The following is a 12,765-nucleotide window of genomic DNA, read 5'->3' as shown; positions in this document are numbered from 1 at the left end:
GGGTTCGGTTACTCTTGCTGCAAGACAAGTTACCTGACACCTACTGTCTTCAAATATCAGTTTGGTATCATTACAGCTCACAATTCCGGGGCTCGGGAATTCAGACAAGTTGCAGCGGGGATGTCCTGTTACCTGCTCTGTGATGTCTGGGGTCTCAGCTGGAATGATTTGAACGGCTGAATCCCGAAGCAGCTCGGGCTGCTCGAGGAGCGTGCCTCTGTGAATACGTGTGTGTGTGTGTGTGCGCACATGTGTCTACACACTTATGTCTGTATGTATATACTTTGCCCCCCCCCCCACCATTAGATAGACTGTCCTGGGGGTCAGGGTCACAGTCAGGCCTATTTCATTCAACACTCTATACCCAGCACCTGACACAGTACCTGGTACACAGAAGATGCTCAATGACTATTTGTTAAATAGATGAATGACTGCCTCTCAGGTCACCAGTATGCATGGCCAGGACAGCAGGTGATGAAAGCAAGGTGAGTCAGCACAGAGACAGCCCTCTCAAGGAGCTGCCTTCTTGTTCTCTCCCCACTCGTAAATACCGCTCAGGTCACCCTGGGCCGAGGGGAGAACTCTATCTATTTAGCAGCTAACACAGCTTGAGGAGCCCAGGATGCGCCGATTCTTGTCTATACGCTCGCCTCGGCTAATGGAAAACGTGCGCATTAACTAATTTACGCTTTTCAGATGGATAGGTTCTGGGATAAATGAGAGACACAGAGTACTTTGAGACTCTGTGATGACAAATCCGTTGGAAATGTCCTCTACTGTAACTCTCACCTCTCCAGATTTGGGCTGTCACAGAGTACTTTGAGACTCTGTGATGACAAATCGGTTGGAAATGTCCTCTACTGTAACTCTCACCTCTCCAGATTTGGGCTGTCACAGAGTACTTTGAGACTCTGTGATGACAAATCGGTTGGAAATGTCCTCTACTGTAACTCTCACCTCTCCAGATTTGGGCTGTGAGTGTAAGCGCCTTCATCTTATCCTCAGTCGAGTGTGTCTGCATAGGGAGGGGTGCGGGGATGCGTGCGGAGATGGGGGGACGTGGCATCTGGGTGCTGAGGGTGTGTGCATCCTCTGGCTGCCTCTGTGGCCGTGTTCCTGCAGCTGGTGACACACGTCGTCCTGGGCATCACCTCCAAGAATCAGGTCTTGGGCCAGCGGGAAGGGGTGCCTAGAGCCCCCTCCTGCCTCTGCCGTGGGAAGGGCCTGGTGGGTGACACCTGGGGTAGCCGTGTGAGACCAGCGTTGGAAAACCGCTCTACTCGGGAGTTGCTGATGCTGTTGCTTTTGGAGAAAATGGGGCTCTTTCTACCTAGAGGGGCAGAAGCCTGGAGACCCTCTGAAATGGTACCCACCTAGGGTTAGGAGCACACATCCAGAGTCTGAGGGTTGTAGAACCAGGATTATAATTTACCTTAGACCCCAGAGTCCTCTTGTATAAAGCCCTCACTGTGCAAGTGAGGAAACCAAGGCCCAGGGAAGTGCAGTGATGTGGGCTGATCACTGGACACCCCAGGCCTGGAAGTCGGGCTCCCCAACTCCAACTTCAGTGCTCAAGGCTCTGGATGTGACAGTCCTTTGCACACTGTAAATTACCGTGATCAAATGAGGGCGTTCTTCATGTTATGATGAACCCGTGTCCCTTGGTCACTTGGATGGGAAACGTACATGGAGAGAAAAGAGCTGTCGCCTCTCCCTCTTCTCCCCTGCACCCTGACCCCACCCTTCGCACACTGCCGCCTCCCCTCCTCTGGACTCTGGCCCCCTTGCTGGTGTCCTGGACCCGGGCCTGGGGGGGAAACAACACATGCATTTCAGAACAGAGGGTGCGGGGGAGAAGGAATTGTGTGAAGGATGCTTGGTGAGCCTTCAACATCTTCAGAAGAAAGGCACGAAGCGTGGGGACACCAGGAGGAGCAGCACGATGAAACCTCCTCCCCTCCAGCCCCCGAGGCAGACCCTCCTCCCCTCCAGCCCCCGAGGCCCCCAACTTCCAGGTGTCCTGAAAGTCCAGCTCTATGGAGCGGGATGCTGGAATCCTTGCTCCCAGCCTGGCGGCCAGCATTGTGGCCCCTGTGGTCAGAGCCCGCCTGCCTCTGGGAATTGTGTCTTGTAAGGTCCTCCTTACCCCAGGCCATTTCCAGGCTTCCTGAACCACCGAGAGCACTGGGATGAGGGATGAATATTTTATAAAAGGCCATAAAACATAATTTGTTCCTCAGAGCGAAGTAGAGGCTGTAGTTAAAAAAAGAGAGAAGCTACCATCGGTGGACTGAGAATGTTGCATTATTTAGCCCCAGCTATTTCATTCCATCGGGAAAGCAGAAGAACCAGAACAGGAAAATCACACTCTTAGCTCCTCAGGAAGGGAGGCAGCACCTTGGAGGCCCCGCTACATCCAGCTTAGACTCACTGGGCAAGGGACAGTGGTTCTCTGTTTGCAACGTGCTTGGGGGGAGGGAAGCATAAACGCTTTGGAAAGGACCAGGCACAAGGCTGCCCCAGCCTCACCCTACTGCTCCCATCTGTCTATTCGCAGCCAAAGCGGGGAGGGGAGCGGGGGATGCTAGTGGGGTCTCCTCTTTCTGTAGAATCCTCCCTAACCTCCCCCATCTTTTCTTCCAAAGCAGCTCCTTCATTCTCCAAGACTGGAACGGGAAGCCAAGCCCAGAAGAGAAAACAGCCTAAAAGTGCACATTAGACATGCCAGTGCCAATTTCCGCATCCGACAGGCTACCTCACAAGGTCTTTGAGACCTTGCCTTCCCACTTGTTTTGGGGACCTGTCCTACTCGACAGACAACCTTCTCTAATTTCTTCCTTTTTATTTTTTTCTTTTCTTTTTCTTCCCTCCCTCCCTCCTTCCTTCCCTCCCTTTCTCTCTCCCTCTCTCTCTCCCTCTCTCTCTCCCTCTCTCCCTTTCTTTCTTTCTTTCCTTTCTTCATTTCTTCCCTTTTTAAAAACATCTTTATTGGAGTATAATTGCTTTACAATGTTGTGTTCCTTTCTTTCTTTCTTTAAAAATTTTTGGCCATGCCACGCGACTTGTGGAATCTTAGATCCCCAAGCAGCTTGTGGAATCTTAGTTCCCCCACCAGGGATCGAATCTGTGCCCTCGGCAGTGAAAGGGCCGAGTCCTAACCACTGGACCGCCAGGGAATTCTCGCAATTTCTTCCTTTTTAGGTTCCTGCAATTCCTGACCCTGGGGGGAAAACGGAAAATCATTTTACTTCTGTTTTGATGCAAAGCAATTGAACTTCCTTTGCCTTAAGCTTCCATCACAAACCGTATCCTGGGCTTTATCTTTCTTATAACCATAAAGTCCTTTCATTTGTCGTCAGAACTAAAAGAACTTTTTTACTTCACGGAGTCCGCAGTTAGCAGAATCAACAAGAGATACAATTTCTTCAACTGCGTCAAAGGTTCCAGATTAATCTCTTCGTGAATTTGTACTTCACTCCAGTGGTGGAAGAGGCCAGAAAATATTTTCTCCATCTTTTCCGAGCATACCCTCTACAGCATGATATGGTGGGGGGAGAAGTAACCAACAATAAAAACAAAAGAATTGACCAAAATTAAGCTTTTGAAATGAATTTCATGATTTATGTTCAATTTTTTGCTTGTGGCCATAGAAAATAGAACATTAATGACCTCTGTTGTATGTATCTCCACGCAGGAGAACAAGTAGGTGTATCAGTCAGGAGAGGCTAGGTTAAGCTGTAGTAATAAACATCCCATACCTCTCAGTGGGTTCTATTGAAGGATTATTTATTTCTCAGACTACACATTCTTCACTGGCATTCTTGGTGGCCCTAGGTTGATGGAGCGGCCATTTTCTCAAGTGCTCTGGATCATATGGCAGAGGAAAAGATTTTGGGAAACTCAGTGCTGCAGGCCAGATACGACACATGTCACAACGCATTGGCTGGAGCTAGTCACGTGACCCTGGTCCGCCATACGTGGACCAGGAAGGACACAAACCTACCAGAAGGTAGAGAGATGGAAATATTTGGTAAATAGCAGCAATGCCTACCATCGTCTGCCCTCCTGATCATGAAATGTTTGACCCTCACAGGCAAAATACACTTACTCACTCTCTAAGGGAGACAACACGAAAGTCCTATCCATTCCAGGTAACAAGCTCAAAATCTAGGACCTCCAGCAGTGGGTAGTAGTCTTTGTGTTCAGAGGGACATGTTCTGATCTCTACATCAGTTACGGACGTGGCACCTCCTAGTTCAGAAGCCCAGAGAACCAAAGACATGTTATCTTTCCCTCTCTCACAACGCAATGGACAAGGGTTGATTTGGAATAAGATAACCTTAATAAATATGCCCGTTCAGAAGGGGGAGAGATGGAAGCAGTGCGGCCATCACTGGACTGCTGTGGTTCTGAAGTCCACTTAGCAGAATTAGGACCTCATGTGGCTGCTTGGGAGGGATTCCCAGCTCACTGTTCTCTATCCCCTGGCTTCCCCGTCTGGAACACCCCTTTTTCTCTGTCACCTTCCTTGGTCCTGTCTGAGATGGGCGTTGCAGGTGATATGTTTCTTGGGGACTGAGCAGCTTTCTCTGTCTGCTTCCTGACCATAAAAATTTAGGGGCGTAAAAGTTGTTTCAAGTCTTGAACAGTTCTGAATGGTTTAGTCCAGGTCATGGTTCCTTTGGCGGTATGACTGATGTAAATCATCTTAGACTTTCTTCTATCTGTCCAGGCAGCTCTCTGTGCCCAGAGTCAATAACCACACCCATGGTTCTTCTTGAGATCAACCCAACAGTGGAAAATTTGAGCCTATTAGTTTTCTGTGGGAGGTTACACACCTCTAGTTTCTTCCCCTCCCCACAAGCCACTTTGTTTAATTCAAATAATAATTTTTTTGGAAGCCACAACTTTAATTAGGTTTTTGTAAAACACCTTATTTCATTCAGGGGTACTAGCAATGGGCATGATCGCTCTATGATCGATTTGTTCCATGAAGCAAGCCTGAGTCCTTATCAGCCCTTCTGCCACAGAGGTCTTTCAATTTTTGTTTACTTCTGATTGGGAATGAGCAGCAGTTGCCTCTGCCAACCCTGAAAATCCCCACATTTCTGGACTCTCGTCCATTTCAGCTCTGCTTGCCAATGGTAGCCACCATGTGATGCTAACAATCTGTTTTGTAACCTCTTCATAGATGTGCCAGTTTTTAGGTACATTATCTGCCTTCTAAGTTATCACAGGCAACAATTTTTCAAATATTTTGCCACTCAGAACATGGATAGTCCATAACAGCCTCCAATAAAGTGTCTTTACTGCCCATTATCTGGCCCCTGAACCAATGACACAAATTTTAGCTTTTGGTTACAGCACCTTCTCGATTCTGGGTATCATTGTGGATCAGTTTGGATAGACTAGATTATGCCATGGTAACAAATCCATCCCCAAATATCAGAGAATTAGAACAACGAAAGATTTTTTTTCTTACTCATGCTACGTTCCTGTTGCTTTGTCTGGGGGTCCTGTCCCACGTCACCTCACTCTGGAACCCACCTCACTCTGCCAGAGCAGCCACCATCATGGGTGAGTCTGGCCATTGTGGCTGGGATAAAGAAAGCTCTAGAGGCTTTAATTAAATATTTGGGTCCAGAAATGACACGCATCACTTCTGCTTACAACTCATGGGTTAGAACTACTGGACTGGTCCAACCACAATTGAGCTAGAGTGTACAGTTCCCCACCTTCCTGAAAGGGAGAGAGCTGGAGACATTTGGAAAACAGCACTAATGATGCCACAGTAGGGGAATGGGATGAAGAAGCAGCTGCAAACTTGTAATACTAACACGTGCTCTTGGATCTTCCCTGACTGGTAAAACATTCTTTCTTCTTTTTTTTTTTTTGGCTGCGTCTGGTCTTAGCTGCGGCATGTGGGATCTTTCGTTGCAGCTCGCGGGCTTCTCTCTAGTTGTGGCGTGCGGGTTTTCTCTCTCTAGTTGTGGTGTGTGGGCTCCAGGGCGGGTGGGCTCTGTAGTTTGCAGCATGTGGGCTCTCTCCTTGAGGCACACGAGCTCAGTAGTTGTGGCACATGGGCTTAGTTGCCCCGTGGCATGTGGGATCTTAGTTCCCCAACCAGGGATCAAACCCGGGTCCCCTGCATTAGAAGGTGAATTCTTCACCACTGGACCACCAGGGAAGTCCCAAATGTTCTTTATAGATTTATTTTTTGGCATGGTTAGTCATTTCCTAGGGCTGTTGATTTGCGAGACACAGATGTCTAATGCATTCCTTCCCCAATATACAGCTTCACTCAACTAAAGTCTGTTAGATTTTTCTCTAGTGGATTCTGGAGCATCATTATCTCCATCACACTTTGTAGTTGAGATCGTCACCATCACAATCATCATCGTCATCATCATCACCATCAAAAACTTTGGCTAAGCAGCTAATTATAAATGATGCTTATCTACAAGATATGTGTTTACATTTGTCCTTCCCCTTGTCACTTTAGTCCCAGGGAAAGCCCAGAGGGAGAGAAATGGTCATGGGACACATTGTCTGACTCATCATCCCTGTTCCAAACCATCTGCAGTGGAAACCTAAGAGGGGGGTGATTCTTCTTAGGGAGGGTGTGTGTATACATACTTGTGCACAGGTAGGAACTGAGGAAGCTGACCACTTACCATTCTTTTTTTGTTGTTGTTGTTTCTTTTAAACATCTTTATTGAAGTATAATTGCTTTACAATGGTGTGTTAGCTTCTGCTTTATAACAAAGTGAATCAGTTATACATATACATATGTTCCCATATCTCTTCCCTCTTGCATCTCCCTCCCTCCCACCCTCCCTATCCCACCCCTCTAGGTGGTCACAAAGCACCGAGCTGATCTCCCTGTGCTATGCGGCTGCTTCCCACTAGCTATCTATTTTACATTTGGTAGTGTATATATGTCCATGCCACTCTCTCACCCTGTCACATCTCACCCCTCCCCCTCCCCATATCCTCAAGTCCATTCTCTAGTAGGTCTGTGTCTTTATTCCCATCTTGCCACTAGGTTCTTCATGACCTTTTTTTTTTCCCTTAGATTCCATATATATGTGTTAGCATACTGTATTTCTTTTTCTCTTTCTGACTTACTTCACTCTGTATGACAGACTCTAACTCCATCCACCTCATTACAAACACCTCCATTTCATTTCTTTTTATGGCTGAGTAATATTCTATTGTATATATGTGCCACATCTTCTTTATCCATTCACCCGATGATGGACACCTAGGTTGCTTCCATGTCCTGGCTATTGTAAATAGTGCTGCAATGAACATTGTGGTACATGACTCTTTTTGAATTATGGTTTTCTCAGGGTATATGCCCAGTAGTGGGATTGCTGGGTCATATAGTAGTTCTATATTTAGTTTTTTAAGGAACCTCCATACTGTTCTCCATAGTGGCTGTATCAATTTACATTCCCACCAACAGTGCAAGAGTGTTCCCTTTTCTCCACACCCTCTCCAGCATTTATTGTTTCTAGATTTTTTGATGATGGCCATTCTGACCGGTGTGAGATGATACCTCATTGTAGTTTTGATTTGCATTTCTCTAATGATGAATGATGTTGAGCATTCTTTCATGTGTCTGTTGGCAATCTGTATATCTTCTTTGGAGAAATGTCTATTTAGGTCTTCTGCCCATTTTTGGATTGGGTTGTTTGTTTTTTTGTTATTGAGCTGCATGAGCTGCTTGTAAATCTTGGAGGTTAATCCTTTGTCAGTTGCTTCATTTGCAAATATTTTCTCCCATTCTGAGGGTTGTCTTTTGGTCTTGTTTATGGTTTCCTTTGCTGTGCAAAAGCTTTTAAGCTTCATTAGGTCCCATTTGTTTATTTGTGTTTTTATTTCCATTTCTCTAGGACCTGGGTCAAAAAGGATCTTGCTGTGATTTACCACTTACCATTCTTTCCTTCCACACGTGTCTGTGAGAGACAGGGCAGTGAGAAGGGCCATTCGCAGAGATTACTCAGAGAAACAAGGCTAAGTCTCCCCAAAGGAAAACTACAAGGATCTTATTCCTGGGGTAATGATAAGCACACACATGCACACACAGAGCAAAGTAGAAAATGTAGTAAAAGAAACCTGTAAAATAGAGTAGAATGATCATTTATATACCTGGGATAAGTACATTTTAAGGCAAAGATAAAAATGTAAATGGTTATCAAATTATCTGCCACATTTTATCTGCTCATCTTGGTACATACATTCATTCTTAGGTGGTTCCTCCCTACTGGCACCATTTTATTCCCACCACGTGCTCCTAATTTGATGTAGATATGTTTTCAGCTGGAAGGTCTGCATGGGTCTGGGAGGATGGGGCCCCTGGGGTCTGGTCTCAGTTGTTGGTTTCCAGGATAATCCTTTCTCTTGGTTTCCTTTCCTTTCCACTGAAAACCCCTTGGTCTTCTTTGCTGGCTCCTCTTCCTCCTGAACTTGAATGGTAAATTGTAGACTGCTGTGAAGGACTGGGTCCATATTCTGTTTCTCTAGGAGACTTTAATGCCAGGGGTTTAAATCCTTCTAAATATTTTAAATTCATAAATCATACATTTCTCTACCATATTCTAGACCTGGATAAACAATCGTCTCCTTGATGTCTTCATTCACATGTGTAATTTGCCTCTCCAAATGAATATGTCTAAAAACAATATGGGTCTTGATTGATCCCAAGCTGTTTAGTCTCTCATCTTCCCTTTCTCAATAAATGGCACCACCAACCCACCTGGTTGCTCAAATCCCAAACCTGGCATCCATTGTTTACTTCTCATGTCCTATCCATCACCAGTTCCTGCTAATTCTATCTCCTAAACATCTCCCCAACCACACCTCCTCCCTCTGTATCTCTATACACCCTACCTTTTCTCTAGTTCAAGTCATCATCATGTTTTCCCCAAATCACTGCAATTTCCTGGTCTCCTGATTTTTTCTTTTGTGGCTTTGTAATTCATTCCCCCACAGCCTCTATGTAAATCATGTCATGTCTCTTCTCCTCTTGAGAACCATCATTGGCTTCACATCCAGCATCCTAATGTAACACCTGAACACCAACCCCTGTAAGACCTACCCCTCGCTCCTTCTTCAGCCTCATCTTGTACATCTCTCCCTGCTGCCCATTCTCCTCCCAGCACATGGCTTTTGTTATCATCCTGAACACCCATGACCTGTCTAGCTCAGAGCTTTTGAACTTGTCTGCCCAGAATGCTCTTCCCTGCTTTTAGCAAGTCTGGCTCATTCTCATCTTTGACTTCTCAGTTGAAATATTACCTCTTCAGAGGGAAATTTCCCAACCACCCTCTTCAAAGCAGAATCCCCAGGTTCATTTCTGAGTCGGCATCCCATTTATTTTCATCAGAGCATTTACTACAATATGTAAATATCTTCTTTATTGTTTACTGTTAACATTTTCTGTCTAGAATGTCATGTATTTATTGCACGAAAATGTAAGCTCATAAGACCAGATGGGTTGTCCAGATCACTTCCAAATCCCCAGCACCTGGCACATGGTGGGCACCCACTAGCTTCTCAATGAAAGCTTGTTAAATAAATGAATGGTTCCTACCATTAGTGAAAATGTCTGGATTTAGATACAATTAGAAAAGCCTATGGTTTCATGAAATTGGGGCTCAGTGAACTCTGGGGAAATGTTCACCAGTCACTGGAGGTGGCGTTGCAGTCTATGGATGGGGTTATTCCTCCTGTCTTCCTTCACATAGGAACTGGCACTTCCAAAGGTGTGATTTTACTCATCCTTAATATTTGCTTGAGAGGAAAGATCTAGAAAAAAGGGCTTTTCTAAAGCTAAGAAACGAGTCTCTTTCACAAAAGAACTAAAAACAGAACTCTGATTCATGAACTTGCTAATGGGTTTTCCCTCCAGGGGAAACTCCTCGTGCACAGTGAAACCTCTCTTGGGGCAGAGCCTTGTGGGGTGCAGGTCAAAGTAACCATGGAGCATCAGCTCTGCCTGTAGCTTGGCAGCCTTAACCCAAGTGGTATTCAAAGGGCTGTTCCCGCCATCACGTTAGACTGTGCACCCTCCTGGCAGAATGCAGGTTCCTTCCCACGTTTCTCCAAGGTTTGTTTGGAAGAGTTAATGACCTAGTTGATAACCTCGTGGATAAAAATGGCAATGATGAAAACAAACATGCAAATGAATATTTCACTGTAAAAACTGACCACCAAAGACGACAAAAGGGATCATGGGTGAGTCAATTTACCACCCAGAAAAGAATTACAGACAACTGGACATGGGTAAAAAAGAGTATCTTCTATGTTATATAATACTTATGTTATATGATATAAGTATATCATATAATATATGATATACTTATATCATATAACACAGGTTATATGTAGGTTCCCTTTCTTTCCTTAAAATATTTCTTTTTTAAGAAATAGGTTCTTAAAAAACCTATAGGTTTTTTAGGTTCCCTTTCTTTCCTTAAAATATTTCTTTCTTTTTTTTTAATGGAGCAACTTAATAGTGCAAAGTTTAAATTGATTAATTACAGAGCCTGTGAATAGGAAAAATATTGACTGAGTGACTGGGTACACTTGCTCTTTCGCCATTCACTGAAACATGCAAGCTGAGAGGAGGGAGTGGAAATGAATAGGATAAGCAAAGAAAAGAAGCGGAAGAACGATTGCCCTGCAGGCCTGGTGAGGGACCGGACTGGAGAATGAAGCAGTGATGTGGCAGCCTGTCTCCTACCCACTCACCACTTGACCTCTGCCCTAAACATCCAGGACACTTAGTTCCCTACTCCCCATCGCCCCCCCCCCCTCCCGCCCCCACCACGCTGGGAGTGAATCACTGTGGTTTTAAAACACTCCATGCAATACAAAGAACTCTCACATGAATCTTGTGGTTTGAGAGTACCTTTATGTATCATTTCCATCAGTATCATCCATGAACTCTTACCAATGATCTAAGAACACAAGAAGCTACACACAAACACCTTCTGGTTGTCAACAACCTATTTTGTCCACAGCCACCCCAAAAGGGGGACAATGAAGCACAGAGAAGCAAACGTCAACCCTACCTGGCAGTGGCAGTGTGAAAAGATCAGACCAAAGCTTCCCCAGCAGACCCCCAACCTGTCTGATCCAGTGATGGAAGACGATAGAGTCTCTGGTAGAAATGGATGGAAAACCATTCTTTCCTCCTCCCTCCTGGAGAGTTAGGGGAAGCGTCTCTACAGCAAACTTGGGTCCCTACCCAAATGCTGCCAGGTGGGTCTTCGCTGTAACGTTACTGAGGAGCAGAGGCCGCCCTTCTCATAGGACTGTGAAGAGTGAAGTGGTGCAGGTGAAGCACCTAGAAGGTGGCCGCTACATATTAAGTGCTCAGGAAGTGCAGCTGTTAGTTTAATCAACATGACCTTTCCACTCCCCCCTTCCCCCTTTCCTCATTCACTCCGGATTCGTTCCCAGGGAGGCTGGGAGCTCATGAATTCCAGGATGTACTTCCCTGAGCTAGGCTACCTCTGAGATGCCACCGTCTTGTGGTTCTTTCCTCACTGGGGCTGCTGCCCAAACTCCCAGGACTCCCTTGGAAAACTCCTGTTGGAAAAGGCAACCAGCGACTTCCTACCCTTTTCCCTGCTATCACTTTGCAATCCTGGGAGAATGGCGGCCTCGCCCTCCCGGGTTTGCAAAGGGAAGTATGGGATTCTCTGGGGACTGACATTGGAGTACAATTTAAATTGGAACCTCTCAAGACATCAAAACATGCTTCCTCAATTTTTTTTTTTTTTTTAAGTAGAGATTGAAGACGCTGGCAAATAGGTCTTCGTAAATACAGAAGGACAAAATATAATTTGATTTCTTTCATTAAATTTCTGGGTGAGTGGAGGCACAGAACTCTGCCATGGGGCGGGGTGGGGGGGGGCGGTGAGGGGTGTTTTCTTATTGATGAGATGCACTGCGCAGGTCAGCTCCCTAAACCGAAAAGAGAAGAGCGACTTGCCGGGGCGGGGGGTGTGGCATTAGGGTACCTGCGCCTGTTTAGAGGGCCGTGGATGTGGACGTGCGGGAGGGAGAGGCGTGCCAGGAGAGCGCGGGAAAGATTACTGGAGAGGTGAGGGTGCGTCCGCTCGCCGCGCCCTGGCTCGCGCGGCCCCTGGCCGGGCCAGGGGTGTGATGCGCGAGTGGGGTGGGAGGGGGCAGCAGGCGGGGCCTGCCACGTCACTTGGAGAGAGTGTGTTGGGAAGGAAGGGCAGAGCGGAGAGCCGAGCCGCTGCAGCTGCGGCGGCTGCAGCGAAGGCACAGGGTCTGGGGAGGTGGGTCCGCGCGCCCCGGCGCCGGGGCGGCCCCAGGGCCCTCTCGCAGGCCAGCGGCGCGGCTCGGAGGGAGGCGGTGGCGGCCGTGGCGGTGGGAACAGCGACCTTGGCCAGAGGAGCCCGCGGTGGCCGTAGGGCGGAGGCCGAGCCCCGCCAGGCGTCTTGGCCGAGCCGGAGGGAGGCGCATCTGGCGCTCGGGTCCCAGCGGCGGCCGGGGGTCTGGAGCTGCTGGAGGAGCGCCGCGGGAGCTGGGACGTGCTGACCGGTCCGGAGGGCGGCCCCCCGCGTCCTGGAGCCCAGTCTGGGGAGGGGCGGGGGCGCGAAGCCGCGCTTCTTTCCTGGCGTCCAGCTGCACACGCGCCAGGCTGCGGTTCCAGGTACCACAAGCTCTATCTAGCATCGGGCGCGGATAACTAGGGGCGCGGAGCCGAACCCTCCGCGCCCA

At 47.3% G+C, this 12,765-nt stretch overlaps 1 protein-coding gene across 1 annotated transcript in view; it reads left to right on the top strand.

The window, feature by feature from the left end:
• Positions 1-12,765, top strand: part of GALNT8 (polypeptide N-acetylgalactosaminyltransferase 8) — a 118,559-nt gene that overhangs the window by 59,185 nt on the left and 46,609 nt on the right.

This window comes from Eubalaena glacialis, chromosome 11 (assembly GCF_028564815.1).
Source record: "Eubalaena glacialis isolate mEubGla1 chromosome 11, mEubGla1.1.hap2.+ XY, whole genome shotgun sequence".
Classification (NCBI taxonomy): domain Eukaryota; kingdom Metazoa; phylum Chordata; class Mammalia; order Artiodactyla; family Balaenidae; genus Eubalaena; species Eubalaena glacialis.
The sequence above is the reverse complement of the archived record's forward strand: the minus strand, read 5'-3'. Positions and strand labels throughout refer to the sequence as shown.